This window comes from Miscanthus floridulus, chromosome 13, assembly GCF_019320115.1.
Source record: "Miscanthus floridulus cultivar M001 chromosome 13, ASM1932011v1, whole genome shotgun sequence".
Taxonomy (NCBI): domain Eukaryota; kingdom Viridiplantae; phylum Streptophyta; class Magnoliopsida; order Poales; family Poaceae; genus Miscanthus; species Miscanthus floridulus.
In genome coordinates, this window is record NC_089592.1 from 39,022,440 (window position 1) to 39,045,383 (window position 22,944).

Below are 22,944 nucleotides of genomic sequence, written 5' to 3' on the forward strand. Positions count from 1 at the left end.
TTTGCATGTCTCTACCTTGCTCTTGATTTATTAGTTTGAGTGGTTTTGATTGAAAATTCAAATGAAATTAAAAAAATAACTTTGAAATAAAAGAAAAGAAAATTAGAAAATGAAAGAATTTAAAAAGTTATTCTTAGAAAACTTACCCAAAATTTACTCATTTATGTTTGAATTAAAAGGTGTATTTTAAATCATATTATACTAGATTCGGTTCATATTTGAATTTGTTTTGAATTAAGAAATAGAAAAGGATTTTTATTGGAAAATTTTGCTCTTCTCCCTTTCCAACCCTAACCCAGGCGCGGCCCAGCCAACTCTTCTTCCTCCCCTTCTCGCACTGGCCTGCTGGTGGCCCAGACCGCGTGCGTCCCCTACTTCCCACCTCCCCGCACATGTCCCACTGCCTCAGTGGCCCGCTCCATGCCCTTCCTCTGCTTCACATCGCACCGCACGCACGCACGGCCTAGTGCGCACCGCGCGGCCCGCAACGGCCTGCCCTGCGTCATGCCCACGCCCGCATGCCGCTCCCTTCTCTCTCTCGCTGCGACATAGGTCCCACCTATTGGATGCCCTTCCCTTTCCTTCCCCACACATTCACCTTTCTTTCCTCCCCTGCCGATGATGGTGCTGCCACCTACGGCAAGCCACCACGCTCACGCCCATATGGTAGGCGCCCTAAATCTCCGCGCCATGCTTCCCTTCCATCTACTGTAACACCACCGGCCTATAAAGCCCCGAACCGAGTGCCTCCCTCTCCCTTTTCTCCGTTTGCCGCTCGAGCTAGCCACCGCCGCCGGCAAATCCACCGTTCCTAAGCCCAAATCTTGACGCCGACGCCACCCGGAGCTCCGCCGTAACCCGACGCAGTCGTAGGTACCTCCATCTTATCAATTTGGTGACCCAATGCTCGGATTCACCCTCACCCGCACCATGCTCTCTCTCTCTAGTTCGCCACCATCAATGACCCACCTCCTCCAAACCTTCCCTAACGCCGTGCTCCCCGCCTACCGACTCACGGTGAGCTCCTTGTTCTTCCTATGCCCTCCATTCATCGTTTGGTGCTCTAGAACGCTGTACCGGCTACCTCCAAACCCCGCCAGCCTTAGCGCCACCACGGGATCGACACTCTGTTGTGTTCCCCACCCACGATTTGCATCCTAGTGTGTTCTTGAGGTCCTATAGATCACGTACGTGCTTTCAGTTTGGTTTGGGATGGCCGGAATCACCATCCTGGTGTTCGCCGCCATGTCTGCCTAACCGTCGGCCATGGTAGGCTCGCTGGTGGTACTGTGCAGAGATGGAGGTCATCCCATGCACCCTGCACCGTTAGATGTTGTCTAGATAGCCGAGATCTAACCATACCGGTTCGGATCATAATCGGTCCACCATGGACCCATGGACCGGCCCACGGTGCCGCGTCAGCGAGTCCCACGGTGCACCGCGCCAATCACATGTGGCCACGTGGTTGTCCAGTCAGCAGCACGATCAACCCGCAGTCAACCTGCGCACTTTTTTCAGAAAAGCCCCTATATTTTCGGTGAATCAACCCACAGTCCGGTTTAATTCAAAACAAATACATTTTAGTCATGTTTTCTTCTATTTTAGCCCCTGTTGTTTTGAGTACTAGTGCCCACAGTCTAGTTAGCATTAAAAATTTAGAATTAATTAGTTAAAATTCAAATTTAAGTTCATTTAATTATAGAAATGCCATCAAACTTGTTTAGGCCATAACTTTATCGTTTTAACTCCAATTTGACCCGTTTGAATTGCGTTAGGACCATATTTACGTTTTCTACGTGTTTATACTACTGTTAAGCATGTTTTCAATATTTAAAATTCATGGGTAGATTTAATCTATTATTTAACTAAAGAAAAACTTGTTTAAATCATAACTTATTCATTTTAACTCTGAAATAGTCCTGTTCAAGTTGCATTGGTTTCATAACGACGTGACCTACGCATTAGTATCAATGTTTTCTATGTCAAAATCTCTAGAATCTTATGGTTTAAATCCCAACTTGAACAATAATTATGTCACTTTATTTATAAATAAAATGTAATAAATTTCACTTTGATTTTTAAAACCAAATATAAGTTTGCCTTAATTCAACTTAAGTATTTTCTCTAAAATATCATATACATGCTTTTATATAATAAAATAAATAAAGCTTATGGTTTTCTATTTTATAAACAAAATCTTCTGGTAGATGTATCTTTTCAACCATAGCTCCAATTAGCGTGCTTCCCGCATCTGTGTGTTCATAGCAATACGTAGATCTATTTCAAATCCTTTTTCCACTAGTTAGTGTATTGTTCTAATATGGCTATGTATGTATGTTATGCATGTCTGTTTGGATGCTTGTGTGATGTTCTATGATCAGGTCTAATTGGTGAGCTATACGTGGTGAGTCTAGAAGCGGTTCTTGGGACTAGAAGAAGACCTGATCTGAGTTTAAGGCAAGTATAGCATGGGACCATCCTTGATACCTATTCACCTTTAATCATTTAATTCATGTTGCATGTGTTTGCCATGGCAACTGTAGTAATTTCCCTAGCTGATTGATACCCTGGATTCCTTAATACCTTTGGGTTATTGCATTAGGTAGTTTTTGCTAGTGCATAACCACAACCATGATCTTATAACTTGACTAGTGGTATATGCAATAAACATTAAAACATGACTTTTTAGCAACATGGAAACAAGGGACTGGAGTGTTTAGCTACTTTCTAAATGCTCTAGATTCCTCTTTGTAAGGACTTATCTATAAGTGATCATCTAGGACTTAAAGTACAGCTGTGAGGGCTATATGGCTCTAGCTTTAGCTCAGTATGAGGACTTTTTCTAGCTTGTTAGTGGTTTCCTTTATGGCGCAAGAGGGGCTCTGACAAGTATGATCTTGGCCTACCAAGAGGGTGCACTTTGTTAGTCACTCTTTGGAGGGGAGTTTATGCTTATTGATGGGGAAACATTAGCGGCCCTAACTTGTTAGGTGAACCTTTGAAAGGCTTCATCATGAACCCTACCGACCTTCCTTGGTAGTGGGTCAAGAGGCTGATCACCTCGGGCGAAAGGGTAAATCACAACTCATATTGAAAGTGTACAACCTCTGCAGAGTGTAAAACTATTATAACAGCCATGCTCACGGACATGAGCGGCCTTGGAACCCTTATGGAATAGAGATGATCACTAATGGTTAATTGTTTATGCTATTCATTATTCATGTTTACCTGATCATGTGTTTATGGGCTTATGATAAATTCGTTGCTATTCAATTGCTTAAACAGATGATCTATTAAGAGCTAATCGCAGTAAACCAGTGTCAGCCTTTTAAGCCTCATGAACCCCTTTTTTTAGTACGACATGTACTTACGCTTGCTTTACTTTTCTATACTTTCGATAAAAAATCTGGATGGGTACCAAATTGCTAGTCTGGAGGAGTTAGGCTTGTGGTCAACCAGTCAGTCATCCCTATGGATTTAGAGTCTTCAGCCTGAAGGTCGGAGTTATCTTCCATTGTCTATACTCGGAGGTTATATTCCTTATACTAATACGTTATGTAATAAGTATTGTCTTTCGATATTACTCTTATTTGTGGCTATATGTGAGATTTGACTTCCTGGGCTCACATATAGTGTGTATCTGGTTTTGTCTTTAAAACTAGATGCTATAGATAGATCAAACCTGCACCCACCAGCCCGAAAGAATAGGGCTTCAGCATGCTCTCCGTTGGGGCGAGGAGTGATCGGCGTTTGATCGTACACCCTTCTAAAGTTGTTGTGATCACTAAATCTTCATCCTGCCACCTCGAATGATGTGCACAAGCAGGGTCCTTGGCATTAGTGGCATGGTGACCTTGGAGTGCAAGAATTTTGTCGCTCGCTTTAGATTGATCTAAGACCAAATCCTTGAGGAGCTGGCATTCCGCTAAGTGGTCTATGACCTGATCGATGGATGCGATAAGATCGTCATTACTGATGGATCTCCTAACCCTATGGTGAGGCGCTGAGATCGGATATGTCATTGTAGATGTTGTCACGATCAGCGCAGGGTGATCCTGCACTTCCTCCATGATTTCCCCTATAGCCGTCGGGGCCAATGACCCAAGTCATGGATCCGACCATAAAGATCTGGCCTGGTTCGAGAAAGGCCATGGAGCTCGAGAAAGTGACCATCTGGTTGGCCATGGAATCAGCAAGCACACCCCCTACCTGGTGTGCCACTGTCGATGAAATATGGTCGGCAGTCTATCGAGGGGTATGCCAACTGTAGTAGATGAATCAATAGAGGTGCACAAAATAGGAACCGGATTGTGACACAGGCGTAGAGGCAGTAATTTAGATAGGTTCGGGCCGTCTGATTGATGTAATACCCTATGTCTTGTGTCTTTGTTGTATTGTATTGTATATGATATGAATTTGAGGGGTCCCTACCCACCTTATATAGTCTAGGGGGTAGAGTTACAAGTCAGTTAGATCTAGATCTATTTGGGTATATGGTAAGTATTTACAAGGAAAACTATCTATCATATCCGAACAGATCATTCTCTATCTTCAAGATTCCTTCCTAAAACCGTGTGATGCATGCTGATCAGTGTCTTGCATCACATGCCTTTCTTCTTATGGGCTGGACCACCCTTGGGGATGCAGCCCATGTCCATTGCTATGGGTATCTGGGGTTATACCCCCCACAATGGACACTGCGCCAGATGTAGCGTACCCTCCATCAGCTTACTGACAGTGCACAACTTAGCAACTCGAAATCCAAACTTTAACCCTAATTGCTTTCATGTGTGTGATATCATGTTGTCGTGTCCCTAAAGTGCTTAGGAATCAATTTAACCAGGGGCTTGTGCTCATTCTGCAAAAGGTAACATATCTCTAGTGTTGAATAAACATGTGAGACACAAAGGATATGCTTAAGTAAATAAATATAATGAGATGATGCACCCCAAACACATTTCATAAGCAGCACATGCTTAAAAGAAGTTAACAAAATAAGTTTCATGATTTTTGGAGCTCAAATGCATCTTCTATGAGTTTTACAAGTTTGGGCCATGCTGCTGTGAAACAGCGGACAGTCCGCAAATCTGGGTGGACAGTCCACCAAAGAAAACCTGTGCGCATGGGGCATTTCGTTGGGACGAATGCTGGCACTGACGGACAGTCCGCGAGAATGACGGACCATCTGGTAAAATGACTAATAACTCAGGGAGATGATTCTTGGGGTGTCCGGGCTCCAAATAAAGTGCGGTTTATTTCTATGGCTTACTAGTGATGTAGGGAAGCTTCTATAAGTGATGGATGTGCCATGCATGTAGTGTGTAAAGCTCAACCCCATCCATGGTGGTGGTGACCATGGATGAGAGGTGAAGCTTTTGGGGAAGTTTGCTTGGCTTAGAAAGGTTGAAGATGGACGTCGTCAGGAGTCTCACCATGTCATGGGGAAGCTCCATGTGCAGCAGCTCGGGCTAGATTGGATCAAGGTGGGAGATCGAGCTTCGAGCGTCTCCATGGCTAGAGGTGGAAGAAGACCTTGGGGAAGCTTGTGGCTCCAACTCTAGCGATGTGGTGGTGGTACAGCTTGCCGGTGATGCACTCTAGTAGCTGGTGGATGCCATCCCCTTCCTCCTCTTCTCCTTCTCCTTCTTCTCCTCTCCTTTCTCCTTCTTTGTTCTTTCTCTTTTGTTGTATACAGAATGAGTGAGGGAGGGGGAGAACGTGAGGGAGAGAGAGAGCTGGCTATGTACATATGAGAGGGTGAGAGCTGATGAGTGGGGCCCAGAGCATGTGTGTGTGACAATGCAACATTTGCATGTTATAGGTGTCGATTGAATTTGACGGATAGTCTGCCAGAGCTGCCTAATGGTCTGACAAACTAGCTGACTGTGCAACGGTTTTGACGGACACTCCACCATGACAGTGGACACTCCATCAGTGCACGGGTTGGCCAAAATTACTATAAGTATGTGAGGTGTCCTGACGGACAGTCCAGTGATGATGATGGACTATCCTCCAAAACAAGCAGTGCTCGGTTTTGGTTGGTCTAGGCACAAGTCAATTTCTAATTTGAATTCAAATGCACATGATGCTCAATAAGTTCACAAGTAACATGCAAGATTTTTTATTATTGGAATCTTTAGCTGCACTATATGCTCGAGGTGCTTGTGAACAATTGTAACAATTTTTGGGTCATTACACCAATACGAATCATGTGAGGGTCTAGGCCGCTCGTATCCATGAGCACGGCTGTTATAACAGTTTTACACTCTGTAGAGGTTGTACACTTTCACCTCAAGTCATGATTCTCATTTGCCCAGGTTAATTACTCCCAAAACACTTCTAAGGTGAGCAGACAGGGTCTCACTACGAGACTGTTCACAAGGTCTAACTAATAGAATGCAACCCGCAAGGTTTCTCCTAGGCGCATGATAGCCGTCCCCATAGCAACGAGACCCAGACAATCATAACTTAATCTTCATTGCCTAGGTTACTCTCTTACACCTACCCGGTAAGCTGCACCCTACTTGTAGAGGTCCTACTAATATGTCAAGCTAGAGCCATATAGGTTGAGGCTGTATGGGATGGCCCAGGTGGTCGCTCCATGAACCAGTGCTTATGGAGGACGGACACGAGTACCACAAAAGAGAAAGGCCCTGGTACTCATCCTCCTTAGCTGAAAACCATGTTGGTAAGAAGGCCAACATTTCATCATCATCCCCAGTTGCATAAGCCATTGACCAGTATATCATCATGTATCATAACAAATATCACATACCACATATCTTGTGCCATGTGCAGGTTGGAGCAACTAAGCAATTCTACCCATTTGTAAACTCTAGGGTGCAAGGATGGAATACAAAGACTAGGCAAGTCCTTCGGGTTCATAGTATTAGACACATGCATGAAAAATAAATGTAATTAAAGTTACATAGGTAAACAATGTAGAGGACCGTGACGCCTAAGAGGGGGGTGAATTAGGCAACTTAAAAATCTAACTCTAAACTGTGGCCTCTTTTCTACTCTTCGCAAAACCTATGCAAAAGATAAATGTGCAACTACGATTTTGCTAGTGTGTTGCTATCTTTACTACAAAAAGGAGTTATATAAACAATGTAAATGCGGAAGCTAAAGAGTATCGAGATATGCAAACTCCCATCGACGACTCCGGTATTTTTACTGAGGTATCGAGATGCGTGCAAGCTTTCCCCTAGTCCATGTTAGAGCCCCTCGCAAGGGCCAAGCTCCCAGTTCAGGTAACTCCGTGGATAGCCCCGGGCCTTCCCCATGCGCAAGTGGATCTCCGGTGTGCCTTCTAGTAAGCCTCTCCTAGGACTGCTCCCCACCATCTTCACTATCAAGCTTCCGGCCAAACCACCATGGGCCTTATTCCTTTTGGTACACGGTGGCGGCCACACCACAAACGCGGTTGGTGTGATCTCACAAGACTACAAGCCCCTCCGATGTACAACAATGGTGCGCACAAGCACCGAGTGGTAAGAGGTTTGCAAACCTCACTAAACACTAGGCCTCAACCTAGAGCAAGCGCATAAGTGATGATCTAATCAACCTAAGCAATTCACAAAGCACCTATGCAAATCACCTAATGAATCACTAAGCACTATGCAAGTAGAGATCACTAAAATGGTGTTCTAGCACCCTTGGTATGTTCCCTCAACTCCACTATACTAAAATGGCCAGTTGGGGGTCTATTTATAAGCCCTATTGAGAAAGTAGCCGTTGGGGATGAAATCCCGCTTTTCTGCTACTAACCGAACGTTGCTGTCGTCCTGGCTAGACACGTCCGATCATCCCGATAGTTATGATCAACTGATCGGACGCTGATGGCATCATGGTCACATGCCACCGGACGCACCCAGTCGCAACTTCACCGCTCCGGAACGTCTCTGTACTTGATCAGACGCTGTTGTTCCTACATCCAGTCGATTAGCCACCAAAATCTGGTCAGTGTTGAGTATGTTGCCAGGATGATGAATAGTGTCATCGGTGCGTTCCGATCACTTTCAGTCCTCAGCGTTCAGCCGCTGATGCTAACGCCTGCTATTGCCGAGCAACTGATCGGATGCGTCCAGTCCCTATAAGGGCTGCGTCCGGTGCTGCGTCCGGTCACCTCTATGAAGCTCATTTCTTTACGATCTTACATTCGGCTTGGTTCCAATCTTAGTGCTTGGACTTTGCTTGATATCTTGGATCTTCTCTTATGCTTCTAAGGTCTTGCTTATGGTGTTGATTGTGGGATCACCATGTCACCTTTGTCCAAGTCACATCTGGCACCCTATTGAACTACAAAACAATCACTTGCAAATTCATTAGTCCAATTTGGTTGTGTTGGTCATCAAACACCCAAATCCAAAGTAAATGGGCCTAGGGTCCATTTTCCTTACAAACAACATAATCAAAGGGAGCCTGCACTTGCCTTTTTCCCAAAGTTTAGCTACTCAGAAGTCTTTAGTCTTCAACTTTTGATCTCCATCTTCTGCTTCACTTGCTAGTCCTCAGCTCTTGGTCTTCAGCGCTAACAAACCGCTCTTCATCTACTCACAGCAACCAAGCAAAACAAATATACAACAAGCAAACATGACTAAGAACAACACACCAATCAACGAAGAAGCATAAGAAAGAGTGGTCTAAATGGCATGGCTCGATGCTATGGTCATGAGAGCACAAGAATGACTGAGGATGGAGCTATCATTAAAGAGGACACAACTATCGAGATTGGCAACATAATGAAGAAGACAAACTATAAGCTTGATTCATTTTAGTTAACAAAATAAGGTGAAGGATATCTCACAGAAATATTGTAAGTTGAATTAGTTATTATAATTTAAAGAGAAAGAATGAGTTTAAACCTTAGTCATATTTTAGTTATAAATGATCATATATCATTTAAGTCATTTCAGCATTTATAGTTTAGAAAATAGAAAAATGTGAGAGCAGCTAATCATCCAATATATGTCTCAAGGTGGATCTAAGCAAGTCATAATTGAAAAGGCATTTAGGTTGACATTAATCATATTAACATTTATTTATAAAACACTAGAGATAAAACCCTAAATTGCTTTTAATTAGAAACTCAATTACATAAGCATTAATCAATTTAACATTTATGTTGAATTTCAAAAGCATAGAACATGGTAAACATCATTGCTAACATGTTGGTAATGTCCAAACTATGGCCAAAACTAGCTTCTAGGGACTTATCTGCGAAGAAACACTAAATCTAGGGTCTAACAGACAAAACCGATGACCTAAACATAATTAAACGTGACCAACGAGGGCTAACTCACAAAACCAAAGGTCTTGGACAATGGGTTCTATATTCTAGAAGCATAGGGGACAAAACAGAAAAGACAAGGGCCTATTTCTAATTACTTTTGAACTGTTTGGACCACAGGTTGATTTTGATAAACTGTAGGGGCTCTTTTGCAAAAGGTCTAGGGCTAACCATGCCTTGACCAAGTTGAGTCGGTCAACGCTTGCATGGCGCAGACATGGCGCTTACGTGGCATACACATGGCAGCCACATGGCCGTTGAGTCAGCTCTGATGACTTTTGGTTGTCCGACCCTAGATTGGATCTGGGTCGTTGGATGCTCATCAGGTGGCTAGGGTTTGGCCGATAGGGGATGCTCAGTGGCGCAGTTGTGCGATGGTGCACCATTGCCGGTGGCGGCGCTACGGGGCTCAGCAGGCTAGGGCAAGGGCACTAGGACATGGACCGCGGCCTCATGAACTCGGCTAGGGGCCTTAGGGCAACAACGGCCGGCCAGAGATGGTGGCCCACACGATGGAACAGAGCGGCTATGGTGGTGCTGCTATGGCAACCTTGTGCACAGCGAAAACAAAGGGAGAGAGAGGGCAGGATCGGTACCAGTAGGTTCCTCACCTCACTACGAATGTCATAGAGGTAGTCATGTCATCAGAGCTACGACTACGGCGGAGATAAGTAGTGGCAGCAGCTGCTCCGTGCGATGACATCAATGGCGGGTGAGCGAACTAGGGCATGGGGCGGTGGTGGCATCTATCTATGTTTCAAAGGGGCGGGACGCACTGGGGCTTGGGCCTTTTATAGGCCTGGCGAACCTCGAGGTGTGCGCTCATGAAGATTGAGCGGCAGCGTGGGTGTTCATGCAATGCGGAGCCTTGGGGAAGACGGGCTGCCCACTAACATGTGGGTCCCACTGGTTAGCGACTCAGCATGGCCTACCGAGTGGGGCCCACATGGCAGTGACTCTAGGGAAGGGCGCAGAGTGGGCTGCGGCGGCCGGTGGCCGGTGGCTAGGCCATCTGCTAGGGTGGATGTAGCTAGGCTTCAGCGATGGGCCAAGGCCCATGTAGAGGGGAGAGTGCAGGCTAGCTCCGGCTGCTGCTGCTCACGATTGTGCCGCTGCTGGGCCGTTGGCCTGCTACACACATGCGAGGGAAAGGGAAGGAAGCTAGCCAGGGCTGGCTGCAGCCGGCTAGGGGTTGGCTACGGCTGGCTAAAGGCTGGCCGTGATAGGCTAAGGTTGGTTGTGGCTGGCCAGAGGAAGGCCATGGCTGGCTGGGGTGTCTAGGAGCTGGCCAAGGTTAGCTAGTGTGGGCTAGGGTTAGCTAGGATGGGTTAGGGGCTAGCTGGGTTAGGTTGAAGCCCAAAAGGAGAAAGAAAAAAAAAGAAAAAGGTTTTCCTTTCTAAATAAAAACATATTTTGAATTAGGGTTTTTGAAACTAAATTTAATTCACATTTTGTGATTACTTTTGGAGTGTGTTTTTAGACTATTTTGAAAGCCAAAACATCTTTTCTTTTAAACACATTTTTAAAATGTTTTTCAAACTCAAATTTTGTTCTTATTTTTGAAATACGTCTTTTGAAGTTTTATTTTCAAAAGCGAAGAGGACCTAATCATGGTTTGACCGACTTTTAGAAATTCATTTGTCACACAATCAAGTCATAGCAGAGCACAAAAGGAACCAACAATCACCCTTTCATTAACTTTGTAAAAGTTTTATAAATCCACATTTTCCATTTGTTATTGACAGCAAATAATTAAATCTTGGATAATTTTAGAAAAATTAATAAATCATTTATTTTAGGGAAAATTGGCTCCTGGACACTGAAAGTAACCACGCTTTGCTACTAGACATCCAAAATGGAGCAATTTATTGGAGGACACTTTGTTTCTCGACAAATTTGCTGGTAGACACTCCGTCCAATAATATATTAATTTTTGGATTTCGAGGACAGAGAAGCACGGTGAAATATCCTTTTTGCTCTTGTCTCATTCTTCCTTGCTCCTCAACAACTCTGACCATGGCTGATGTACCCAAATGGGCGGCAATGGACAAGTCCAATATCGTGCGCAAGCCTAGCTCCAGTCGTCCCGTACACCGGAAGCTCATCCTCGCATGTTCTATGGCAACTGGAGCCACTGTTCGCCAGCGCTACGAGGTTCTCTAGCTCGAACAAGTCAGAACTCGTGTCGCTACTCTCCTCATCGCCATCGCTACCCTCCTTGAGCTGCTTGCTAGAGAAGATGGCATTGAGTAGGCTGGCGAGCCGCGTGCCAGGAGAGGCCAGCCTGCGGCTACGGCAGTCGCCACTAGCGGGGGTGACGGACGGCTTCCGTGCCCTCCTCACCATGCTAGGCAGGGCCGGCTACTGCTTCTCCACTGGAGCCACCAAGGCTAGCCTGACACCGCCCAAGGTGCTGATGGGGCAGAGGCAATGGAGGGAGTACTCAACCTCGGACGATGATCGAGAAGTAGCCACAGACGGAGGAGAAGTCTTCCGCGGGCGCTAGCACCACGCGTAGAAGTGACCTCGGCCATGGACACCAGGGCTGCCGTGGGTGCAACCTTGGCAGCTAGCATGAGGACCACTGCTTTAGAGCCACCTAACTACCTCATGGGCACCGCGCTTTGCCGCACTGTCGGTAGCTCGGGTCCGCCCATGTCTTTGTCGTGGCCAAGCATCCACGCCATCGCTACCCGTCTTCGCTCACGTCAAATTCACCTGCATCCACACGTGCGCCTGCTTGCCCGAGCTACTGTCATGCCTGCATCACTGCCTGTGCAGTGCTACCCACAACCGTGCCACCATGGTTCCAGCTCTGGCCACCACGTACCCAGCTCCTCTCGCATCCATGAGGCTGCCTGCACATATATGCCTATGTCTGCGTGACCGCCCATGGGTCTGCGTCTACCCGTAGGTCGCTGTTGTATGTGCCGGCTACGGAGCTACCCGCTAGTTGTACGTGCACTCCCGGATGTAGCTAGACCAGGGAGGAAGAAGCCATCATAGGGAAAGAAAAGAAACGGAGCACGGAAGAAGAAAGAGACAGGGGTAAAAAGGACATTTCACCACATTTCTCTCTCCTTGAAAGCCAAAAATTGATATTTTACTGGCAAAGTGTCCACTAGCAAATTTGTCAAGAACTAAAGTGTCCTCCAGCAAATCGCTCTATTTTAGATGTCCAACAGCAAAGCGTGGTCACTTTCACTGTCCAGGAGTCAATTTTCCCTTTATTTTATTTAGTGTTTTCTAGTCACAACCCAAAATAGAAATTTTGGGGTGTGATAGCTTGATAGTACTCTCATCGTCACATAGCAATGGCACTTGCTTGAACTTGATTCCAAAATCATTCAATGTAGCCTTCATCCATAGTATTTGTGCACAACTACCGGCGGACATGTATTCGGCTTCGGTGGTTGAAAGTGCAACACTATTTTGCTTCTTTGATAACCAAAATACATGTGACCTTCCTAATAGCTGACATGTGTTTGATGCGCTCTTTCTTTCCGCTTTGCATCCTGCATAATCAGGAGTCCAAATATCCAATCAACTCAAAGTCATAGGAACCAAGTCTTCTTCAATCTTCTTTGGTTCAAAGGATGATACAAATAAGAAATGCTCACAAAATGAAGCCAATCTTGATCTAGTTTGCACACCTCTTGAAATATCTCCAATAATGTGATCCAATAGATGATCTCTTGATATGTTGGTTGGTTGAAGTATAGGAACTTGATTGCTTGCACTTGGTTGGTCATTTGATTGATTCACTTGAGATAATGAACTAGCCACTTGTTGATCTTGTATTTTAGCACCACTTGTACTAGCTAGAGATTGATCATAAGAACCACTAGCTTACATATTTGAGTTAGAGAGCACTTGATCTTTGTCATCTTGTACATCTATCACTTCTCTAGGCCTTATAGTCACCAACATCCATGTTCTTCATAGCATTTGACAATTGAATGCCTCTAACATCATCAAGATTTTCATCTTCATCTTGGGAACCCTTGGTTTCATCCAATTCAACATCATGAACTTCCTCAAGAATACCACTAGCCAAATTCAAAGCTCTATATGCTTTGCTTGTAGTTGAGTATCCAAGTAAGAACCCTTTATCATATTTCTTGTTAAACTTGCTCAATCTAGTGGCTTTCTTTAAAATGTAACATTTGCAACCAAATACCCAAAAGTATGCAATGCTGGGCTTTACCATTCAAGAGTTCATAAGGTGTCTTCTCCATCATTGGGTGACAATAGAGGTGGCTGCTACAATAGCAAGCCATGTTGATTGCTTCGGCCCAAAAAGATTGTCTCACATTGTACTCACTAAGCATAGACCTTGCCATATCAGTAAGTGTTCTATTCTTCCTCTCAACAAGGCCACTTGATTGTGGAGTGTACTTGGCTGAGAATTAATTTATAATTCCAAACTCATCACATAACTTATCAATTCTAGTATTCTTGAACTCACTACCATTATCACTTCTAACTTTCTTTATGGTTGTTTCAAATTCATTGTGACATCTCTTAATGAATGACTTGAAGGTATGAAACACATCACTTTTATCCACTAGAAAAAGACCCATGTGTATCTAGTATAATCATCCACTATCACAAAGCAATACTTATTTCCACCAATGCTAGTATATTGTGTTGGTCCGAATAAGCCCATGTGCAACAACTCAAATGACTTGCTAGTTCTCATTATGCTCTTCTTAGAATGGGTGTTACCAACTTGTTTTCAAGCTTGACAAGAGGTACACAATTTATCAATCTCAAATACCACATCTTTCAAGCCTCTAATTAGATCAAGCTTAATCAATCTATTTAATTGGTTTATTCCAACATGACCAAGCCTTTTATGCCATAACCAACCCATGCTAGACTTAGTGAACAAGTGTCGGTGTTTCGAGTTGCCGACTAGTAAATTTATATATTGCGCATCTGACCCGGATGGTGTGCTAAGAGGACACAAGGATTATACTAGTTTAGGCCGAATATCCCTACGTCCAGTTTTGGGCTACTTGTGTTACCAACACTGAGTTTGTAGTAGGGGGTTACAAACTAGCGAGAGAGGAAGGAGCTCCCAAGTCTCTATGGTTTGAATACTCGATGCTTCTACTGCTCGGTCTATCGGTCGATTGATCTCCCTCTCTGAACGGTGCCCTACCTTCCCTTTTATAGACCAAGGGGAGAGAATAGGATACTAGAGTCCAAGAGAAGGTAAGAGGGAAAAAAGAAAGAGAAATAAGGCTCCTGAGGGTGTGCCATCCTCCTCTTCACGTGGGTCCCACTGACCTTGTAGATTGTGGTGGCAGCGGCCTCGCACCGAGGTCCTATTGGCCGCTGTAGCATACATGCTGGCATCGTGCACTGTTCTTGTCTTCCATCCCATCTAAGTGAATGGAATGGTCAAAGGGTCCCCTGACATAGGCCATACGAGGGGCTAGAAATACAGTGCCAGTCAACTGACACCGGTCGACTGACGTTGGACAGTGGTTAGGCAGGGAGTTGGCAGCATAGTGCTAGCCTATTGACGCGGTGGGTGATGTGAGTCTCCTAGCATGGCCTGATGCGACCACCAGTCGCATTAGGACATGCCCAAGACAAGCTCCCAGGCGTGCGCCTCCACGCCATAGTGGTTGAGGCAGTTCAGGTCCCACCCTGGGGCCACTGCTTTTGTCCAGCAGTAAATCTAACCCTTAGGGAACGGCCAAGGCGGAAATCTCACCCAGGGGGCCAGGCGAGATGGAATCTGACCCTCGAGGGTCGAACAAGGCGGAGCCCACCTCGTGGGACTGAACAAGTTGGAGCCCGTGCCCTAGGGTCAGAGGAGTCATAGCCCATGCCTTGGGGATGGACAAGGCTGGAAACCTCGTCCTCAGAGTTGGAGCCCATGGCTTGGGGTCAGAGGAGGCGGAAACCTCATCCTCGAAGTCGAACAAGGTGTGGCTTAGGCCCTAGGGGTCGGATGAGACTGTTGTTGCTTCCTTAACCATCGGATGAGCTGATGCGATGCTCATTAATCCTTTGGCTTGGATACCCGGGTATAGATATCTGATAGTAGCCCTCGAGCCTTTAGAGGAGTGAGACACTCCTGCAAAGGCTTTTTGTGATTTTTGCTCCTGTGGCCATTGTGTCGTGGAGGTAGGTCGTTATTGGAACTTGGACATCTTTTCCCTTCATACTGCGTAGGGTAATCGGGTAGGATTTAGGCATCCAACCTCCATGAGGAGGATTGGCAAAGGCCACGAAGGCGTGCCAAGCTAACATAGGCTCCCATGCTCCTGATCCTATGACCGACTGGGAAATCGGTCGGAGGCTGAGCATTTCGGTACTTATCCTTGGGGCCACGAACTCTTATCTCTTTTGGTCGGGGTGTTTGCTCGTCTATGTTTCAACCATAGCTAGTACAGCTGGTCGGTTTCCTAAGTGGGGATCGGGCGGCCCGAGCCCCCGAGCCTCTAGGGGCTAGTCGGTCGCCTGGTTTCTTGCATCACTCCATCCACGGTTTCCATAATCGGAGTGACTCGGCATTTTTCTATGACCGCGTGTTCGGTCTCTTTGTGATGACAAGCCCCTAAACCCCCATGCGTAGCAGGGGTCTCATTGGGGGGTCAATTCATCTTGTGATCGTCGTCCCTCATGTGTCCATTTGCTAGAGTAGAGGGGCTGAGCTATGCGGTGCTTTCCTCGCTGGACGGAGCACGGTGCTCGGTAAGTTGTTAACAGGCTTGTTCGAGTGGAGCCCCAACATCCCCTTCATGGGTGCCTAGTTTGAGATTAGCTAGTCTAGATTCTTGGTAGCCAGTCCATATAGTTCTCAGATCTGGTGGACTGGTCCGAGGGCTCGGTGCCTTTCTTCAGGAAAAACCATGGACCTTGCATCATCCAAGACTCAAAATGAGGGTCGGGACGCCCATGGCGCTTCGCGCGCCTCGGGTATTTGCCACTAGCGGGCCCATCCTTAACTTCCCCTCACTCTAGGGTGCCCTAGAGCGACCATGAACCCACTGGTGGATCAGCCTTCGAACTACTAGGCGTTAATAGGCCGTGGGAGCATTTTTAGCTCCATATCCTACTTACCTGCGGTGGCCCGTAGCCTTTGAAGGCGTACCATTGCTCGGCGGATCCTTCATGGGGAAGATTTGGATAGGCATGCGCTTGTCTCTTGAGGCAGTAATGCAACTGATGCAGCATGGAATAGTGAGGGCACGACCCCCGAAGGAAGCAGATCTAGTGAGGTGTGGGGCACGTTAATTTAGGCGGATGGTTCGTCCCTCTCCCATTCTGCCCTTACCTTATCAACAGAGCCATTTCTCCCTAGCCTCCGTACGTGTAGCCACATACTTGCCCTCTAGTCTTTTTGCCTTTTGCTCTCGAGTTCTGACCTTCGCTCTCCTATTTCTACTCCACCACTAGTGAAGTTCTTGTTCTCTAGCCCTACACCACCGCCAGATCTTCTGCATCACCATCCCCATTCCTCGATGGAGCCGTGGCTTTCGCTCCGATGTTTTCCATGCATGCATGGAGGGTCTAGTTAAGAAGGGCCTTCTCCACACAAGGACCGCAGCGATGGAGTGGAGCATACCTAGTGGCAAGGATGCACCGTCACTAGCCTGATGGCTACATCATCTTCTTCATCCCCTTCCACGAGCATGGGTTCATGGCTCCTACCCACCAATTCCTCCTAGGGCTGCTGCACTACTATGGGCTTGAGCTGCAGGATCTGAATCCCAACAAGATTTAGCACATCTTGGCCTTTGTCACGCTGTGCGAGGGATATTTGGGTATCAAGCCCCACTTCGAGCTGTGGAAGTACTTCTTCATCGTCGAGCTACAAAAGAAGAAGGAGAGGAAGAAGTCGGACCTAGCGGTGCTGATGGGATGTGTGAGCATCCGTCTTTGAGGCAACCGGTCATTGGAGTGCATGTCCATCCTGTTGTCGAAGTTGAACAAGGGGTCGCATAAGCTTTGGTTCTACCTAAGGAACGATGATGACGCCCTCCTACTGATCTTCACTAGGTTTCCTGATCAAGGAAGCACCAGACTCATGGGGGTATAGGCCCATCATAAAGGAGCAGAAGAGGCTCTGTGACCTTGTCAAAGCCATCACGAGTCTAAAAGGGACATGGTCTTCGTGGGACCAGTGTCGTCGGAGCGTACCATGTAAGGAGGCTAGCACTGCTGATGGAGCATGCTCTTTTGATGTATAAGATGATGTCAAATTTGGTGCTTGAAGGGATGGTGATGGTCATTGGTGAGGCCCTCAGTGTTGGTGAAATGGCACAATGCATCAAGGAGTCGATGGAGTGCTCGATGGATCCGTCGATGGATCTTGCCCCAGTGTACTCGGTCCCGGGGCATCCCACAAATGCAGCCGGACGCAGGTTTCATCGAACTGGTAAGCCTTCTTCGAGTTTCTTTCCTTGGCCAACCCTCCTCTATTCTTAGATTCTAAGAGCTAGGATTTGCACCCGGCCTCTTTGCCCATGAGTCTGACCCACCATTGCCAGAGGACATAGCCAGGAGGGCGGCGAACCATGCCATGGCTAAGGCGGCAAAGGTGAAGGATTGGAAAAAGATGAAGAAAGAGCGAGCGAAGCTTCAGCGTGGAAAGCACCAGCAAGGCTCGGAGAAGAGCGACGGCGACGAGGACGAAGAGGAGGAGCATGATTCTGACCCCAACATCCCATGGGGCGTGCTTGTGCGTGAGGATGAGTAGGCCGACATGGGGCAGGCCAACATGACCCCGATTCTATAGCACACCCCAGTGCAAACCGAAGAGGATTCACCTACAAGATTAGTGAGGGAGGACACGCCCCTAAGGTCAGTGGAGCAAGTCCGCCCCGCTCCGATCAACCCCGCCGGGGTGACCCTAATTCCGCAACAAGCCTCGGCGCAAACCAAAGAGGATGCGCCTCCAAGATCGATGGGGGAGGACATGCCTCTGAGGTCGAGGAGCAAGTCTGCCCTGCTCTGACTGACACCACTGAGGGATCGAAGTTGTAACACCCTAGGTGTTAGCCTTGCATAAACTGACTTGCATTGCATGAGCATGAGCATCAAGCATTCATATTTAAGCTTTTACAATTGAAACATGTGTTTGAAACATTTACAACATTGCTTGGTATTTCATGTTTCCATGTGTATATGCATATGATCATGAGTGAATACATGTAAATGGTTTATGTGAGTCACTAAAACACATTAGCTACACTTAGGTTAACAAATGGAACATTGTTCATGAAGGTCACCTTTCATGATCAAGTACTTAAGTGATGTTATATGTGTTGACCTGGATAGCCCAATGTGTGACCAATGCATGAAATGAGTGTGTGACCTTGCAAATAGCTTAAACATGTTTAGAAGATCATGATGAACAACTTTGGTATTCATGGCTATGCTAAATGGGTCACGAGGTCATAGTTCAAGTACAAGTCATCTTTGAATGAAGCATGTTTGACCAAATTTGAATCATATGCTAGAGACCTTGCATGTAGGTGGTCACTAAAGCAAAGTTGTAGTATTTGATATGGGGAACAACTTTTATTTTTGGATCATGAGATGATAAGGTGCATAGCTTAGTCTTTTGGAGCTCACAAAAATCACTAATGCACTGTTTACTACACTTAGAAAAATTTTCTAAGTCTCGATGCTTGGACAGTCTGATAAGCTGACTTTGGGGATGATTTAACTCGGTCTCGGTTGAGAGTTGGAGCATGATCCTTTAAGAACATTTGAAACTGGTACATAGAGCTACAAGTTTGTTATTGACTGTTTTCGATTTTGCTACACGGTTTAAGAGAACGAGCGTCACCAAATCTCGCTGTTAGGCTGCTCGATCAGCGCTGATGTCTGAACTGAACCGGCATCAGTGGCCGACCGATGCCAGGACAAGGCCGTCATGTGGGCGCGGGGACGGCCGTGCGTCGCTAGCACCCTGCCCAGCACTGGCCACGATGGGCCAAAGCGTACTACATGAAGCCCCGCGCTCGCCCGCACTGCCCTATGCTCCCATTTCATGTTCGGCTTCCTTCATTGCCCCAGCGCAGCCACCGCAGCGGCCGCTAGTGCCATTATCATCATAGCTGCTTTCCGAGCTCGCTAGCGCTCGCCGTCGCCCCAGTTTCCAATCGGTCGCGCTCGCAGCTCCGCCTCAACCTTCTCCACTGTTTCCACCTTGCAGTGCCCTCATTCATGCCCTAGGTGAGCCGCTTTTCGCTTCACGCCATCACGGGTATGCCCACACCGGAGTGCCGCCATGGCCGCTGCTGTGGCCGTGCCTCGTCGGAGCACCTCCAGCCACCTAGGTCGCTTAGTCACAGTCGCTGGGTCACCGTAGTTCTGTAGAGCACTTCACTTGGCTTCGCCGTTGCCAGAGACGGCCAGCACACGTAGAGCAGCACCACCGTGCCACCATGGCCGGCGATGAGCCCGCTCCACCGCACCTGCACAGTCACCACCTAGACCATCCGATGCGATTTGAGTAGTAGGTCATGATGGTGCCCTTGGCTTCGCTGGAAAAACTCACCGGTGATGAACCGTGGCCAACCAGCATCGAGCATCGCCACCGGCTCTGTTTTGTCTCGCTGATTGGTGGGCCGACTGACCAGTGGGCCTCGTTGCCAATGACAGCAGTACAGAAGCAAGTCCATTTATTTCCTATTTTATGTGCATCTTTGAAATTTGATAAGTTGAGCTGTGTAGATTCAAAAATTGTGAACTAAATTTTGTAGTGTTCCTTAAGAAGTGTAGTATTTATGAAAAATATGATACTAGCATTTGTTAGTAGAATTTATAGAAGATTTAAAATGAAACTTGAAATGTGTTTCTAAATGTATGTAAAGTTGTTTATTTTATATCTAGAGTTCCTGTGCTTCAAAAATTATGAAATTTATGTGGTGAGCTATTCTTGATAAGTATAAGCTCTGGTAAAAATTTGGGGGTCAGTGCATGTATGGATTTGTAGTTACAGATTTTCCTTTTATAATTAGGTAATCCTTGTATGAATTTTTTATAAATTAATTATGAATCTAATACTCATGAAATTAGTTGGAGGTTGTCCTAGTAACATATGGATGCTAGGAAAAATATAAAATCTATTGCTTGACACTTTTCACTAGGATTTTCTATTTATGCTATTTCAAGCCTTTCTACCTTGTCATTTTTGCATAGGATGTTTTACTTGGTAGAATGACATGAAAATTTTACAGTAGTCTATTGGTAACATTAGTAAGGCATTGTAAATATTTGAGAATTTATGATGCACATTTGGTATATGTTTATTATTTACCCTAATTATTTCATTAAAATAAGAAAGGCATTGAAATAATTAGATTGTGATTAAGCATGATGTTTTCTATGGTTCTTATGATGCATAGTAACTGTTGAGGTCAATGGTAAAGTTTAGAAGCCATTGATTGTATACAAATGACTATTTATCGCTTTATCATTCGAATACAAGACTGCATGCATAGTTTTGATCGCATAGATGATTTCATATAGATAATGGTCTCTACAGTAAAACTTGTTAATAATAAAGTTGTAGATAACTTGATAATCTACCTGGTGTTAAATTTTCACAGTCATAGGACTTAGGGTTTTCGAGTTCTAGCTGTTACAAGTTTGCTATCCGAAAGGTTTACTTTCAGGACAGATTTGGTTGAGTGAATTGTTTGCCCATTTTAACTCCTGAATCACAGTGAGAGTATTAAAGGAAAGTTGTAGATAAATTTAAAAGATTTTCACAAAGTCCAAGATCACCACATTTGGGTAAGTAGAACTTCAGTTATGAGTAAAACAAGTTGCTGTTGTTTTGTAGTGTAGTAAATGAATTGTTGAAGTGTTTGATTTAGTAATTAAGAAGAGATATGCACATACTCAGTAAAAATGCTAAACACTTGTTATTACTTTAACAACCTGCTGTTAAGAATACTTGCAATAATGCATTCTTCATATAGCATCATACTATACTTGTCGGCATGTATGCATTCGCATATCTTATGCCATATTCATGCATCTAGGATCGACGGAGGAGATAATGTTGCTAGAGTTCAACGAAGGAGAGGAAGGGGACCAGCAGGAGATTCCTTAAGCCGTAGCTCCTGAAGGCAAGGAGCAAAACCCAGAAGAGCTTCCGGAGTGCCCTGATCACTGCCCCACTTCCTTTCTGAAAGGCAAGCCCCGCAGCATTCTAAGTCTCCCAGTATTTTACAAAATATTACTCAAGTCCTTATGATTGATGCATTAGGTTATAAAAGTTGATTGGAACCACTTGATGCATGTAAACTCCTTGTCTAGATATATATAGCTTTAACCCTATGTAGGTCCAGGATCAAATATATGCTTAGCCATGCTTAGACCGGTAGAAGTCGGGTGATTTCCTATCATCTGTGAGATATAGGTGGATACTGAAGCACGGTTGGCTATATTTGCTATCATGGAAAAGAACCATGGGGTAATATAAATCGAGGCCGGGTGGAGTCTATGTGTAGGTTAACTCATGTGATTCCATCTGTGCCGATCAAGGACCGTACTGTTGTTGGAACTTCTGACAAGATTGAACGCATGCCTATCACTTAGCTGGCTAGATAACTCGTTGCCACCGCAAAGTCAAGTAGCTCAACTCAGGCCAGGCCCCGTTCTATTGTACGCTCCTTGTAGGGAGCCAGACTGAGCCCAAGGGCAGGCTAGGCCTGAACGTCCTAGCATTTGGTGTCCCCGATTATGCGGTGTGGTACAAACCCACAAAATGTGTACCTGAGATTGTACCAAAGGTGACCTAAGGTGACTAATGATCTGGTTTGTCTGGGTTTGTGTTAGGAATAAATTCACAGCTGGTTGAAATCGATTCGAATCGCCGTCTCTCCTAAATAGTGAGAAACTTGGCTAGCTCCAGCATTGTAGTAACTGTGTTATGGAACATGATGGTTCGAATGAATATGGAATTATAATACCTGCTATGGTTACTATTGTATGCTATTAAAATGATATACCACATGTTTGGCATAGGATAGTTGCTAATTTAGAGATGGATAGTCATAATTAACTTGATAAGAGGACTATAGTTGTATAATTGAGTTAATTGCTTTTTATGCAAAATGTTGCCAAGCTACGTCCACTTATACAGCCTTGCATGATCCTTGGAGTCATTTTAAATTCTGGTTTATGATGGGTAAGTCTAGCTGAGTACCTTCCCGTACTCAGGGTTTTATTTCCCATTGTTGCAGATGGCACTATGTATCATGGTTATTGCAAGAGTTGCTTCTATCCCACTGTGGATGAGGAGTAAGCCTTGGGCAGGCTTCTTTATCAATCCCTCTACATGCTTTTGTGGACTATGATCGTATGTTGGCACTGTATTAAACTACGTTGGAAACTTTACTTTCAAACTTAATTTGCTTCCGCTTTTATCCATTAAACTTGGTTTGTAATAACTTTGTTTCATACTCTGATGATGGAAATGTATCTGTGAACTTTATGTAATATGTGACATGTATGTTGAATCATGTACGGTCTTGGTTGTTGTAAATCATTTATTGAGACCCGTCGTGGTACTCGACGGACTACCGGATTTATATGGGTTCAAGTATGATAGTGCGACCGCTTGCAGGCTGCCATTGTACTTGTACTCTTATAAATTGGTCGGTTCT